Source organism: Phascolarctos cinereus, unplaced genomic scaffold (genome assembly GCF_003287225.1).
Source record: "Phascolarctos cinereus isolate Bilbo 61053 unplaced genomic scaffold, phaCin_HiC Scaffold_726;HRSCAF=1367, whole genome shotgun sequence".
Classification (NCBI taxonomy): Eukaryota; Metazoa; Chordata; class Mammalia; order Diprotodontia; family Phascolarctidae; genus Phascolarctos; species Phascolarctos cinereus.
The window spans coordinates 39,661,052-39,674,573 of NW_027556098.1; positions in this window are offsets into that span (position 1 = coordinate 39,661,052).

The following is a 13,522-nucleotide window of genomic DNA, read 5'->3' on the forward strand; positions in this document are numbered from 1 at the left end:
ACTAATTGTTTATTTAATATCTTAATATTTGTAGTTTTTTATCTTTGTTTTAAAATAACATTAGACAAACTGAACTTAATCTCACTAAAAGTACAGGCTATTAAATAAGTAAAACTTTGAAAAGCAATCATGACTTATCTTAAGCTTTCTGTGAAAAGTCTTTTGGTCTTATTTTACTGATTCTGCTTTATCACAAAGGATAATTTAATTTGTTGAGTTTATTCCCATGTTAAGATAGCAGTCAAGTTCATAATTTTGTATTCATGCCATATATTCACATTACAGTTCATTCTTTAGATCAAGAGAATAAAATTATCTAATGATTGTATATTTGGGGTTTTATCTTAATTCTGGAGTCCAATTCTACCGTGATTGCTGGTGTGGTAGAGACAAAGTTGAAGATGGAGCAAGAGAGAGAAAAATACAAGTTCAGAAAAACATGTAGGAAAGACATCTTGTTCAAGAAGAATTTTAAGGAAAGGACTGTTATGGTTACATGAGGGCCCTAGAGATTATCTTTTGACTCTGTCTTGTGGACGTAGGCCAATTAATGAAATTACTTTTTAGGTAACAGGGAATCAAATATTACTAATATGTTTTAAGACACCGAACATAGGTATTATTTTAGGAAGTTGATGTCTCAAGTCTTAACACTGCTACTATCTTCAAACCAATGGAATCTTTTTTTCTTCCTGTAGTTGATTCTAAATTCATACTATACTCAGATTTTACTTTGTCAAGGTTTTAAATTATCCTGTCTCATTGTTTAATAAAAGAACTGAATTTTCAAATATTAGATCATTCTAAGATTGACTTACTCTGACTATATGCTTTCTAATTTCAAAATTATACTTAGTGTTATTCAGGGGATGTAAAATCTTTCTAAGGCATAATGCAGTTTTTATGTTCTTACAAGAAAACTTCCAAACATTTGAAATATAACACTATCTACATTGCTAAGACACAAAATGCAATGATCCCCTCCACCCCCCAACACACATAATAAAATAATAGAGAAGGGTTAATTTAAAAACAGACAAAAAATCATTGCTTCAGCCAAATGAGGGGAAGTGAAGAGAGGACTATAATTTGTTTATAGTAAATGCTTGCACAAAGCAAATTAATAAAATGGCATTATGCTTTCTATTTAAGAAGTCTTTTAACACAGTGAAACAGACTTCATACTTCTATTCCAAACAAAAATTCTTCCCATATCCTGGGGCAACAGAGAAGTAAATAAATGTCTATCACTTAGAAAGTAATTAGAGAAACTACTGATAATATCTGTAACTGTAATTGTAAATGGTCGGAAAAGAGTATCAAAATATTGAGTGCTAATGTCCTTCTCACCCCTTCTGCCCAGTTTAATTGTAATTTAATTGGTAAAATCAAAATGAATTTCTCTCTCTCCCCTTCCTTCTTGAATTTGACAATTTTCCTAATCCTCTGCTTAGCCAAATTCAGAATGAAAAGAGATTAACAGCTTAAAAACCTAAATATATGGGAAATTATCTTGCAGTAAAATATTTTATTCATTCTAAAGTCAATTTGTTGTTGTTCAGTATTCAGTGTTGTCTGACTCTTTGTGACCTTGTGGACCATACTCCATGGTCCACGGAGTTTTCTTGTGGGTGTTGGAGTGGTTTGCCACTTCTTTCTCCAGTAGATTAAAGCAACAGAGGTTAAGAAACTTGTCTAGGGTCACGTAACTAGTAAGTGTCTGAAGCCAGATTGAACTAAGGTCTTCCTGACTCTAGGCCCAGCAATCTATCCACTGAGTGACACCTAGCTGCCTCCTCTAAAATTTATTTCTGCTTAAGTTGATCGATGTTTATAAGTCATAGCAGCAAGAGTGGGCACATATAGCACACTCTTAAATATTTTTCTATTCTCATACAAGTGCTGCAAGATTGAAGGAGGAAACTTTTTTTCATCTAGATTGATCAGGCCCAGGTGATAAAAGGTTTTCTGCCCAATGGGACTTAAATTAAGGGCTAATTTCTTCATGGTCAAACTGTCGGCACAAAAAAACTTTACTAGCTTCACTGGTAAGTATTCACATTGATCCTAAGCATCCAGATTCAAATCTAGATAGCTTTTTCCTTAGTTGTTATCATAGTAGAATCTTAAGACAATAATGATGGAATTTCCATGCTTAAAACAGAGCACTCCAATTCACTGACACACTGGAAATGCTAGGAAAGGCAATCGGTGTACTGACATATCACTTTGGGTGAAGGTGGAAGGGGCTGACAGGCTGACGGGCTGACAGATCCACATTGCTCTCTCCACCCCTTCTGAACTCCTATCTAGAGAGCTGGATTCAGAGAAAAGCCCTGACACATCAGAAAGCCAGAGATTTACAAAAGATGTCATGGAGTATGGATAAACAACAAAGCAATTCTCACTTGAAAATCTGCAACTACTCTATTATAGATCTCAGACTCTTGCTAGCTCAGAATGAACAGAACAGAACTGCAGCCAGACCTGGAACAGAAATAGAATGACGAGCGTAAAGGTTTTCGTTGTTGCTGTTCAGTCATGTCCAATTCTTTGTGACCCCATTTGGAGTTTGCTTTAAGGCCCAACTAAAATCTCATCTTCTACAGGAAGCTTTACTCAATCCCTCTTAATTCTAGTGCCTGCCTTCTTAATTATTTCCTATTTACTTTATATATAGCTTGTTTGTACATATTTGTCATCTCCCCATTAGATTGTGAACTCCTCAAGGGCACGGACTATCTTTTTCTTTTATTTGTATCCCCAGAACGTAATACAATGCCTGGCATATGTTCAGTAATTTTTTTTTATTATATCCAACTCTTCTGTGACCCCATTTGGGGTTTTCTTGACAAGGATACTGGAGTGGTTTGCCATTTCCCTCCTCCAGTTCATCTTACAGATGAGAAAATTGAGGCGAACAGGGTTAAGTGACTTGCCCAGAGTCACACAGCTAGTGTCTGAGGCCAGATTTGAACTCAGGAAGAAGAGTCTTCCTAACTCCAGCCTGGCATTCTATCTACTGTGCCACCTAGCTGCCCCCTTCATCACGATATATGCCACAGTTTAAGTCACTCTGCAATCAATGGGCTGCTACTATTTTCCACTTCTTTGGTACAGGGAATCATGCTATAAATAAATTGATGCATATGGAACCTTCCCATCAGTGACCTCTTTAGAAAATATGCCTGCCTGGAATCCCCTGATCATTGTGCTAATCACTTAATTTGCATAATTCCCAAATTGCTTTCCTGAATGGGTACCATTTCACAGTTCCCCTTTAGTTTTCCTCTCTTTCCATAGCCTCTCCAACATTGACTATTCCTATCTTTGCCAGATTTCTGGTTTGATTTGCATTTCTCTTATTAGTGATATAGGCTATTCTTTCATATGGTTAATAGTTTGTTATTCTTTCCAGAACTGCCTCCTCATCCTCTGACCACTTTATGTTGGGGAATGGATTTGAGTCTTTCATATTTCTGTTAACTGTCTATATATCCTATACATCAAGGCCTTAGCTGAAATATTTGATACAAAGATGTTTTCTCTGTTAACTTCCACTGTATTCCTAGATGCATTAACTTTGTGCAAAAGCTTTCGATTTCATATATTCAAGATTGACTATCCCTTGTTTGACTGTGAATTTACGATCTTAATATTCAGTTGCAGACATATTTTTAATTTATTACAGAACATAATTTTTTCCTAAACCTTATTTCTGCCACGCTGCTTTCCTTTTTTTTTTCCAGAAGTTTTTAATAAATAGGGAGTTATTTCCTAAAGAATTTTAGGGGGTTTATCAAACACTAGGTTTTTGAATTCCATTATTTCTGATTTTCCCTAGTCTAATATGTTTCATTGCTCAGTTTTTGTATTTTTTAACTAATACAAAACACTTGTGATGATTGCTACTCTGTAACATAATTTGAGGCTTTGAAGTATTCTATTCCTCCATCATATATACTTGTTAAAAAATTTCCGCAAATCTGGCCTCAGACACATTACACTCACTAGCTGGGCAAGTCACTTAACCCTAATTGCCTCACCAAAAAAAACACAACAACAAAACCACTCATCTTGTGACTGGGCAAGTCACTTAACCCCAATCCCGTCATCAGAAAGAAAAAAATTTCCCTTAATATTCTAGATCTTTTGTTTCTCTAAATGAACTTTGTTTTTTATTTGGTTCTAGAAAGTATTCCTTTAGGACTTTGATATGCCATTAGATCTGTAAAAATAATTTTGACAGTAGTTTCATTTTTATTATATAAGCACAGGATAGCTATGAGAACCGAACAATTCTTCATTTATTTAAGTTCTTTATTTTTTAAGGAACATTTTGTAATTGAATTTCTACAAGTATTGAGTGTGTTAGATAGATTGATCCTAAGTATCTTAAGCATTTTGTTGTTACTTTGAATGGGATTCCTTTTTTTATTGTCTCTTGGATTTTGTTGCTGTTATAGAGAAATAATCAAGAGATTCCTGATTAGAGCGATGGTTCTTACTGGATTGAAGTTATTGAAGGGAAGCATTCTAGAAGACTGTCAGAGGTTCATGACTTCAAAAGAGATTATCCAAAATCTCTAAGTTGTGTTTGCCTGCATCATTTGTCCGGGTCTTCTCACAGGCCTAGTGACCATTCACTGCAGACACTGTTTTTTGCCAATCTTGTCTCATCAGTTTCAATGAAGTTTCCATGCTTTTCTCCTGCCTTGAGTGCAGGCGTATCTCCCATTCAAGAGCTTTTAAACCCACTTCAGGGAAAGGGGGGGGGCGGGAAACTTCAAAGACAAAGGAAACGTGCTATTAACTGAGGAGCAGCATCAGCACTACCATTTGCAGATTTCTGAGGAACTCGGCAAATAAGACAAACACCAGCAGGCTCAAAAGCTGTGGTGAATATCCTACTTGGTATACCAGGAGCATGAGCCTCACCCCTAGATGAGGCTGCTGAGGATTATAGGAAAAAACTTCAGGAGAATCTGAAATGTAAAAGCTGTTCAGAAGCTAATGCTTGAGGAAAAGCTTTCTTGGACATGGGCTAAGTTGTGGGCAGAACAAGTGAATATGTTGAGAAGTGTTTGAAGAAAAATTTCAAAAAATTAGTGATTTTCTGAATGATCAAGAAAAGGACCTGATTACCATCTTATGGAACTGGATAATGAAAACAATGAGATGTTCCAGATAGGAACATCAGGCCCACAAGAAATCCAAGACATTAAGAAAAAGAAGAGCAGGCTCTGTTATGACACGGGAAAAGACCTAAAGGAAATGATCCCAGTGTTGGAAGAAAAGGTTTAGATGCCAGATGTGGACCTGCTGCAGCATTTAGGAGACATACTGAACAAGAATGAGTCTCTGCCACTACAAACACCAGCATCTTTCATCTCAAACTTAAGAAATTCTTATTACATTAATTCAAGCAAATTCATGACGAAATCTTAAGGATCTTGACTGCTGCAATGATGCTATCTATATGAATGATTTGATGAAAGAAAAAGGACTTTTACTTTTGCAGATCTCTCCTCAGGTCAGACATAAGCTGTTTACACCTCCAGAAGTATCTACTGTGTGAGTGGGAGAGAATTATTTCTTATACCTGTGGACATGAATGACATTTCTGGGTTTTTGTTGTTTTGGGGTTTTTTGGTTTTTTGTTTTGTTTTGTTTTGGCTAGGCAGTGGGGTTAAGTGACTTGCCCCAAGTCACACAGCTAGTAAGTATCAAGTATCTGAGGCTGGATTGGAAATGAATGACATTTCTGAAGAGGAACAGGTACAACCCGTCTTTGCCTGTTGTTACCTTTTACCTATTGAAAGGAGCAACTAGGGCAGCTAGGTGGTGCAGTGGATAGAGCACTGGCCCTGGAGTCAGGAGGATCTGAGTCCAGATCTGGCCTCAGACCAGACGCTTGACACTTACTAGCTGTATGACCCTGGGCAAGTCACTTAACCTCATTGCCTACCAAAAATAAACAAACAGAATTCACAGCCCCAGAGAAAGGCACTACAATAATGCCTATATGAAGACAATAGCAGCAGTTCATAATAAAAGAAAGAAAGAAAGAAAGAAAGAAAGAAAGAAAGAAAGAAAGAAAGAAAGAAAGAAAGAAAGAAAGAGAAAGGAGCAGCTAACCTGATGATCTCCCTCTTCACTAACAGTAGAATGGCATGACTACCTGGACAATCCAGTCAACACTTATTAAGCCCCTACTAAGTGCCCAGCACTCTACTAAGCACTGGGGATACAACTGATAAAAAGAAAACAGTCCCTGCCCTCAAGGAGTTTACAGTATAGAGAGGGGAGACCAAAGAAAGAGACACTGTGTTGTCCCTGGGGTGGAGGTATCTTGATCCAGGCGGATCAGCAGGTGCAAAGCAGAGTGAGCAGACTGAGTCGTGTTGTTTCAGGATAATTCTGGAACTGTATCCTACTTTATGATCTTCAGAGGAGTCCAGTTGGAGAGGATTTGAAATTGAGTTTTGGTCTACCAGAGCAAATGTTAATTTTATTTTTTGGGATTAAAAAATTATAATGGCAAAGGGCTCTTGCCTTGTTTACACCTCCTTATCTTAGTCAGCTGTGTCTATGACGGTGTGATCCACTATAGAAAATCATCTGTAAAAACTTGCCTTTTCCTCCTTTTATATTTCTATCAACAATTCCAACGATAGAAAAAGTATTAGATTTAGAGTCAAGAAAGACTTTTGCCATAGACATAGGTGCCTCTGTAAGGCCTGCCACATAACTTTTAATAAATATTTGGATTGGAGTGGGTTAAAGAAAAAAGATATGCTCTTGATTTTTATGGGTTTATTTTGTAACCTGCAACTTTGCCCAACCTGTTATCTCAATTACTATCTTTGCTGATTCCTTCAGATTTTCTAAGAAAGCTATCATCAAATATCATCAAATAAGGATCATTTTGTCTCCTTTGCCTATCTTTATGCCTTTAATTTCTTTCTCATCCTTTTGCTGTTTCAAGATATTTCAAATAATGACAGGGAGAGTAAACATCTTATTTTATGATTCTTCTTTTTTTGGCAAAGATTCTAGAGTATTCCCATTGCATTTGATTCTTTTTTGATTTTGGATAGATACTTTTTAGGATAAAAAATCTATACCTATACTTTGTAAGGATTTTTGGCATAAATAAATGGTGTACTTTATTAGGCTTTCTGCATCTGTTGAGAAAATAATGTGGGTTGAGGGGTTTTGTTTTTGCTTTTAATATTATTACATGTTGATTATTTTCCTAATTTTGAACTATCCTTGCATCATTGTCTCTTAATATAGAATGGTAAAGTTTTGAAATACTACATTCCAGTACAGAGTAAGTTGACAATCTCCCTCAGTTGATAACTTATGTTGCCAGGGGAAAACGTCCGAGGTGCATGAGGTCCAGGGTAAGGCTCCTAGTTATAGCCCTGCTATTGGAGGAAGGAAAGGAGTCGTCCTCCATTAAGGCATGAGGTTTCTGATCTTTGTCTCTTTCATTCTACATTCCCTAAGTCAGAAAATTGTGATGTGGATGAGGATGCTGAGATCTGCAGTCTGACTTGTAGAGGGACAGTGCAAGATAATTTTGGACAGAGAGAAAGTGAAAGCAAAGATATGCTCACGAAATGAAGGAAACAGTCTTCTGGAGTCCTGGATAGAGTTAGGTGCCCAACACAAATGAAGTGGGGTGCGTTTTAATGGAGTTCTTATCTTATCTTAATGGGGTGTAGGTCAAGGTTTGGTATTGGTTCTGGCTCATGCTAGGGAGAACACCTAGGTTATTGGCAGCTGGTTTATATTTAGCCTCCCTCTTCATGGGTGTGTCTTGCTTTGACACGGTGAGTCCAGTATCGACTTTGCTATTAGGACTATACTTGTCTCAAAGAGTTTGATAAAATGCTTCCTTAATTTTTAAAAATAATTTATGTAGTATGGTTATTTATTATTCATTAAATATTTGAAAGAATATTCCTAATCAGTTTGATTAAATGTTTATCAATTTTGTTAGTTTTTTCAAGGAGCCAGCTAGTAGTTTTGGTTTTTTAGTTCTGTATTTTGGTTTCTGTAATTTGGTTTCCAATTTATCTATTCCATATTGTCAAGATTTCCTCTTTTATGTTTATTTTGATTTATTTTCTAATTTTTAAAAATGTGTATTTAATTCACTAATTCTCTTGATTTTGCTAAAGGATGTTTTTATCAGTGTAATTGTTCTTTTAAAGACTGTTTTAGCTATAACCCCTTTTTGGTTTATGATACTTTTTTTTTTGGTGAGGCAGTTGGGGTTAAGTGACACAGCTAGTGAGTGTTGTTTCTGAGGCCGGATTTAAACTCAGGTCCTCCTGACTTGAGGGCCGGTGCTCTATCCGCTGAATCACCTAGTTGCCCCCTGTAACCCCTTTTTGGGTGCTGATTGCCATAGAAACAATTTTCGTGAGTCAGGATGTTGAGTCAAGATTAAGGGACTGACCAACCACTTAATCAATGCCTGTGCTAGTGCTTAGTACTGGGGATACAAATACCAATAAAAACATAATAAAATAATAAAACATAATGAAAAAATAAAAAATGACAGCCCCTGTCGTCAATTTAATGGAAGAAGACAATGCACAAAAAGAAGCTGAGAAGGCTGAGTTAGAGGTATAGAGGAGGAGGAAGAAGGTGGGGGGATGCTCGATAGTTCCAGAGAAGTCCAAAAGCAGTGTAGCTTGTGGGAAATGGGGAGAAAAACTATGCTGAACCCTGTCTCTAAAGAGAGATCCTTAGGGCCATGACCCGCTACATAGAGGCTAGTCAGAAGAGCAGAGATACTGATGAGATGTCAGTAGTCTTGAAGCGTGATTAGATTTCCCAATCATGAGTTACCTGAGGAAGGGAAGGCATGATGGACAGTTCCAAAGAAATCCAAAAGCCGTGTAGCTTGTGGGAAATGGGAGTAAGTGAGCCTCACTCTTCCAACTGGGTTGAGACTTGCTCTTTTCTTTCCCTTGTTTCAACATTTATTAAGTACCTCCTGTATACTAGAATCTGTTCTAAGCACCAGGGGTACAAAAAGAAGCAAAAGACAGTCCTTGATCTCCAGTAACTCCCAGTCTAATGAGGGAGACAACAAACAAATATGTTCAGACAAGTTATAGGAAGTATTTTTTAACATCCCCTAGGGACCCCCCCGGCTGCAAATGCTTTTCCCCTCAAAATTACCTTGTGTTTATTGTGTGTATACATACATATATTCACATACGTTGTCTTGTCCAAGAAGATGGGAAGCCCTTAGGGGCAGAGACTCTCGTGTAGTACTTACAAATGATCAGTTGGTTCACTCATTGAAGGTACTGGGGGTATTTAGTCTGGTTAAGGCTCCTGGGGGACAGGATAAGGCTAACTATCATGTGCAAAGAGAGCTTAGTCTTACCCTGGATCCATACAGCAGAATGAATGGCAAATTTCAGCTTGTTGTCAGGAAACAACTTTCTAACAGCTATCTGTATATCTTGAGAGGTAGTGAGACCTTCCAACAGAAGGTAGGTGTCTTCCTTTTTGTGCATGGATTGGATTAGATGGCTGCTTAGGTCCTTTTCGATTAAAAAATTCTGTGATTACCATTGGGCCAAATCTAATAAGGATAAGTTAAATAGGGATAATTGTAGCCTTGTACTTGGGGGGTTGAAATAGCACGACAAATACTAAATGGTGGGGGTGGGGCGTGAGCAGATAGTTGTTATTTTGAAAGAGATCTCTTGGAAATTTTAGTGGACTTCAAGCTTGGTATGAGTGAACAATTTGATGTGAGATGACTGAGGAGGTGGTGGTCACACTCTATTCTGTCTGCCCTGGTCAGACCACATCTAGAGTATATGTTTAGTTTTGGGTGGCACATTAAGGAACGACATAGAAAACTCCCACATCATCCAGAGGAGGGCTGCCAGAATGATGAAAAACCTTGGGACTGTGCTGTATATGAGTCATCTAAAGGAATTGGTTATGTTTAGTCTGGAGAAGAGAAGATAAAATTTGGGACTAGAGGCTGAGGGAGAATGTGAGCTAACATGACTTTGGTTCTTGAATGGTTTTCATGTGGAAGAATGGCTATTATCACTTCTTAATGAGTTACAATTTACAAAGAGGTACATTTAAGTCTGGTGTAAAGTAAAACTTGACTAATATTTAGAGCTATCAAAAAAAAAAAAAAGAAATATGGCCACTTGGTATGTAGTCATAGAACAGATTTTCGGTGAAGTACCAGCTGTACAAGATCTCCCCTCAGGCCCATTCCAGAACTGAAATTGTGTGATTCTGTGATCTAACCTCCACAGTTTTATATCATACTCCCATGCAGTCCCCACCTAGCCACAATTTTGCCTGAGAACATAATGGAAAGATCTTTCTACCATTTATCAATGTCCCACACAAATTTTCATTCAAGACCTAACCAAAACATACGCTCCTTTTATCCTGGGCCTCCTTACTGATAAGACAAACGTCAGCAATTTGATGACTGGTTGTTTTTTTTAAAAAAGAAAAGTGAGTATGTTATGTTATATGTGATATTTTTACATTATATCCATTTCTGGTTCTTTCTGTCTATGCCTACATGTTTTTCTGTCTCTCTCTGTCTCTTTCTCTCTTTCTACCCTTCTCCCTCTTGGAGTATTGTAATTTACAGGTTCATTTTTTCCCTTTATATTTTAAAAAAAAATTTATGTGTAAGGTATCTCAGAAAGAAAGATACCAAAGGTGTTGAAAAAATTGTGACTGAGGTAAAAATTAACCACTATACTTGGGAAACAGGCAGTCACCTTTTTTGCATTGACTTGGAAAAATATAGAGTATATGAGTCCTTTGTGTTTATCATTTCTTGACTGTGGCAGAGCATTTGATTCACATCTTTTCCAAGAACATGTGCATCAAAATCATTCAAATCCTTTGAAAGATGTAATAATAACCCCATTCAGTGACCCTCTGACAACAGAAAAAAGGTGGGACATAAAACTCTTCCCCATATCAACATGTATTTGGATGGAAAATCTATAGTATTTGTCCATTAGTATAGTAGTATTGTTATATGGCAGCAGTCTCCAGAAATTTAAAGGTGACTGTCACATAAATGGTGGTGGAAAGGCACAAACAGGTTGCAAAATATAACCAATGGAGAACTTCAAAGAACAGGAATATAAGTGGTCATCAAGGAAATACACGATAAGAAGAGAAGACAGTCTCAAGTGGCAAATGTGAGAGATGATGGTCAGAAGATCCTGAATTTTTTTATATGAAAACAGAAAGCATTTTATGGACAAAAAGTGTGCAGCCATCAAAGTAAACAAATAGCAGAACCTGCTTTGAGTTTCTGACTTCATTGTACATAATCTGTTTAAAAAAATTTTTTTTCTTTAAATTCAGAATTTAATGATCCCTGTAAAAATGAGAACACTTTTATATTCAAAGCAGAACAGAAAAAATACAGTTATGTAAAACCATGAATCTGTTGCATACAGCTTGCTCTTTCAATGTAATGTAATTCAACATGTTATTTTCTGGTATGCAGTTTGTTTTTGTTTGTTGGTTTGGTTTTGTCAAGGCAATTGGGGTTAAGTGACTTGCCCAGAGTCACACAGCTAGTCAGTATCAAATGTCTTGTCTGAGACCACATTTGAACTCAGGTCCTCCTGACTCTAGGGCCGGTGCTCTATTCCACTGCCCCACCTAGCTGCCCCCAACCTTTTACTTTCAAAGTTGCCTTGTTTTTCTGTTTTCGTCCTGAATTTCCCTTTGTTCTCTTTCATACATGTTATAAAATGCGTCACTTATCTTATTTTTAGTGGGGGCAAAGAAAAAAGAAAAACAGTATTTGTAATATATTAATATAATCAAGAAAAACAAATCCATATATTTTTCATACTTTCAAATGTATATCTGATTCCAGACATAAGTCTTTTACTCTGCTGTCAGGAGGTGGGTAGCATCTTTAGTCATCAGCTTTCAGAAGTCAGAGTTCTTAAAATCTTTCGAAGTTATTTTTCTTCACAGTATTGTTACCGTATAAATTGTTCTTTTTCTGCTCCTTCACCCTGTAGCATTTTATATAAGCATTCCCAGATTTCTCAAAACTTTTTTATTTTTAATTTTTTAAGGTGTAATATTATATCTATATACCATAATTTGTTCAGCCATTGGATGGCAAAATAGCTGTTATAAATATTTTTTGTACATATAGGATCTTTTTCCTTTTTTCTTTGTTCGTTATTTCTGATCTGAAGCTGAAGTGACTGATTAAAATGCTGTAACACTTCTGAGCTAATGTCATATTGTTCATTTCTTTTGTTGTTGTTGCTTATTTTGAAAGATAGCAAATATCTTGAAGCTATTTGCAGACAAAGCTCTCCAATTATTTTATTCATTGTAAGAAATGCAAAATTAAAGTATAGTAAGGGCTAAAATTACTTACGATAAAAATAGTTCTAAGACTGAAATGTTAAAAACTTCTACGTAGTTGTCTATTTTGTCTCTAGAGCAGAATATTAGCTCCAGTAATATACAGAACAAGTCAGTATCCTAGCAACATGTTATTCTGTATCCTAGCAACACGTGGTGACCGTTCTACAAGGACATTGTCAAATACAGATACGTACAATAGAATCACATCTGAACTCTGGTGGAAGATAAGCAAGATATTATCCTCACCCTGTAATATTTCCAAGTCTCTAGGTTCTTTCCTGAATAAGAGGATCTATTTTTCTATTTGTTTTCAGTAAATAGAGGAACAAGTTAAATTACACAGTATTTGTGTAACACCTCTATTAGAAAAAATCTACTAATGGTGTGAGGAAATATTGGGCACTCAATATGTTCCCAGCACTTGACAGGTTTGCTAACAGATTTAATCACCCCTGAATTAGCAGACACCTATCTCTCCTGTCCTCACTTCAACACTCAATTATCCTCTCCGACTTTTCCCTTCCCAGACTGATCTCTATCTGGGCATTCATAATACCACATTGCTCACCACTAAAAGCATTGCTTTTAGTTTTCACCTATCATTAATTAATCCTTAATGTTGCTACCTCCAGTTGGTGTCATAGTAACCACAGTGGGGAGCAGTCTCAAAAACAAGAGAGAAAAGACTATTATCAGTATGGCTACACCGTATATAATAAATTTACTTGAGAGATGGCATTTGTGTGATGAGAAATTATCCCTGGGTTTCATCAGTCTTCCTTTCTCCAAGTCTGTACCTGCATACCATACTATCTCTCCACCCATGCCCTTTCTTGGACTTCAGAAAGCTATCCCAGGTACTTGTGAGCCACAACCCTCTCCACCCTATAGCTCAGACTCCTACTTTGTTTAGTCATCCAAAAGGACCCTTAATTCAAAGAAAAAACATGTAATGAAATACTATAGTAATAAAAATAATAACAGACCAGCCTCCATAAACCTGGAGTTCATTTTCCCATAAATACCCCCTCAGAGGGAAGAGTGAATATGGATAGGAATCACATGTGGAGGGGTAATTCTATGCTGA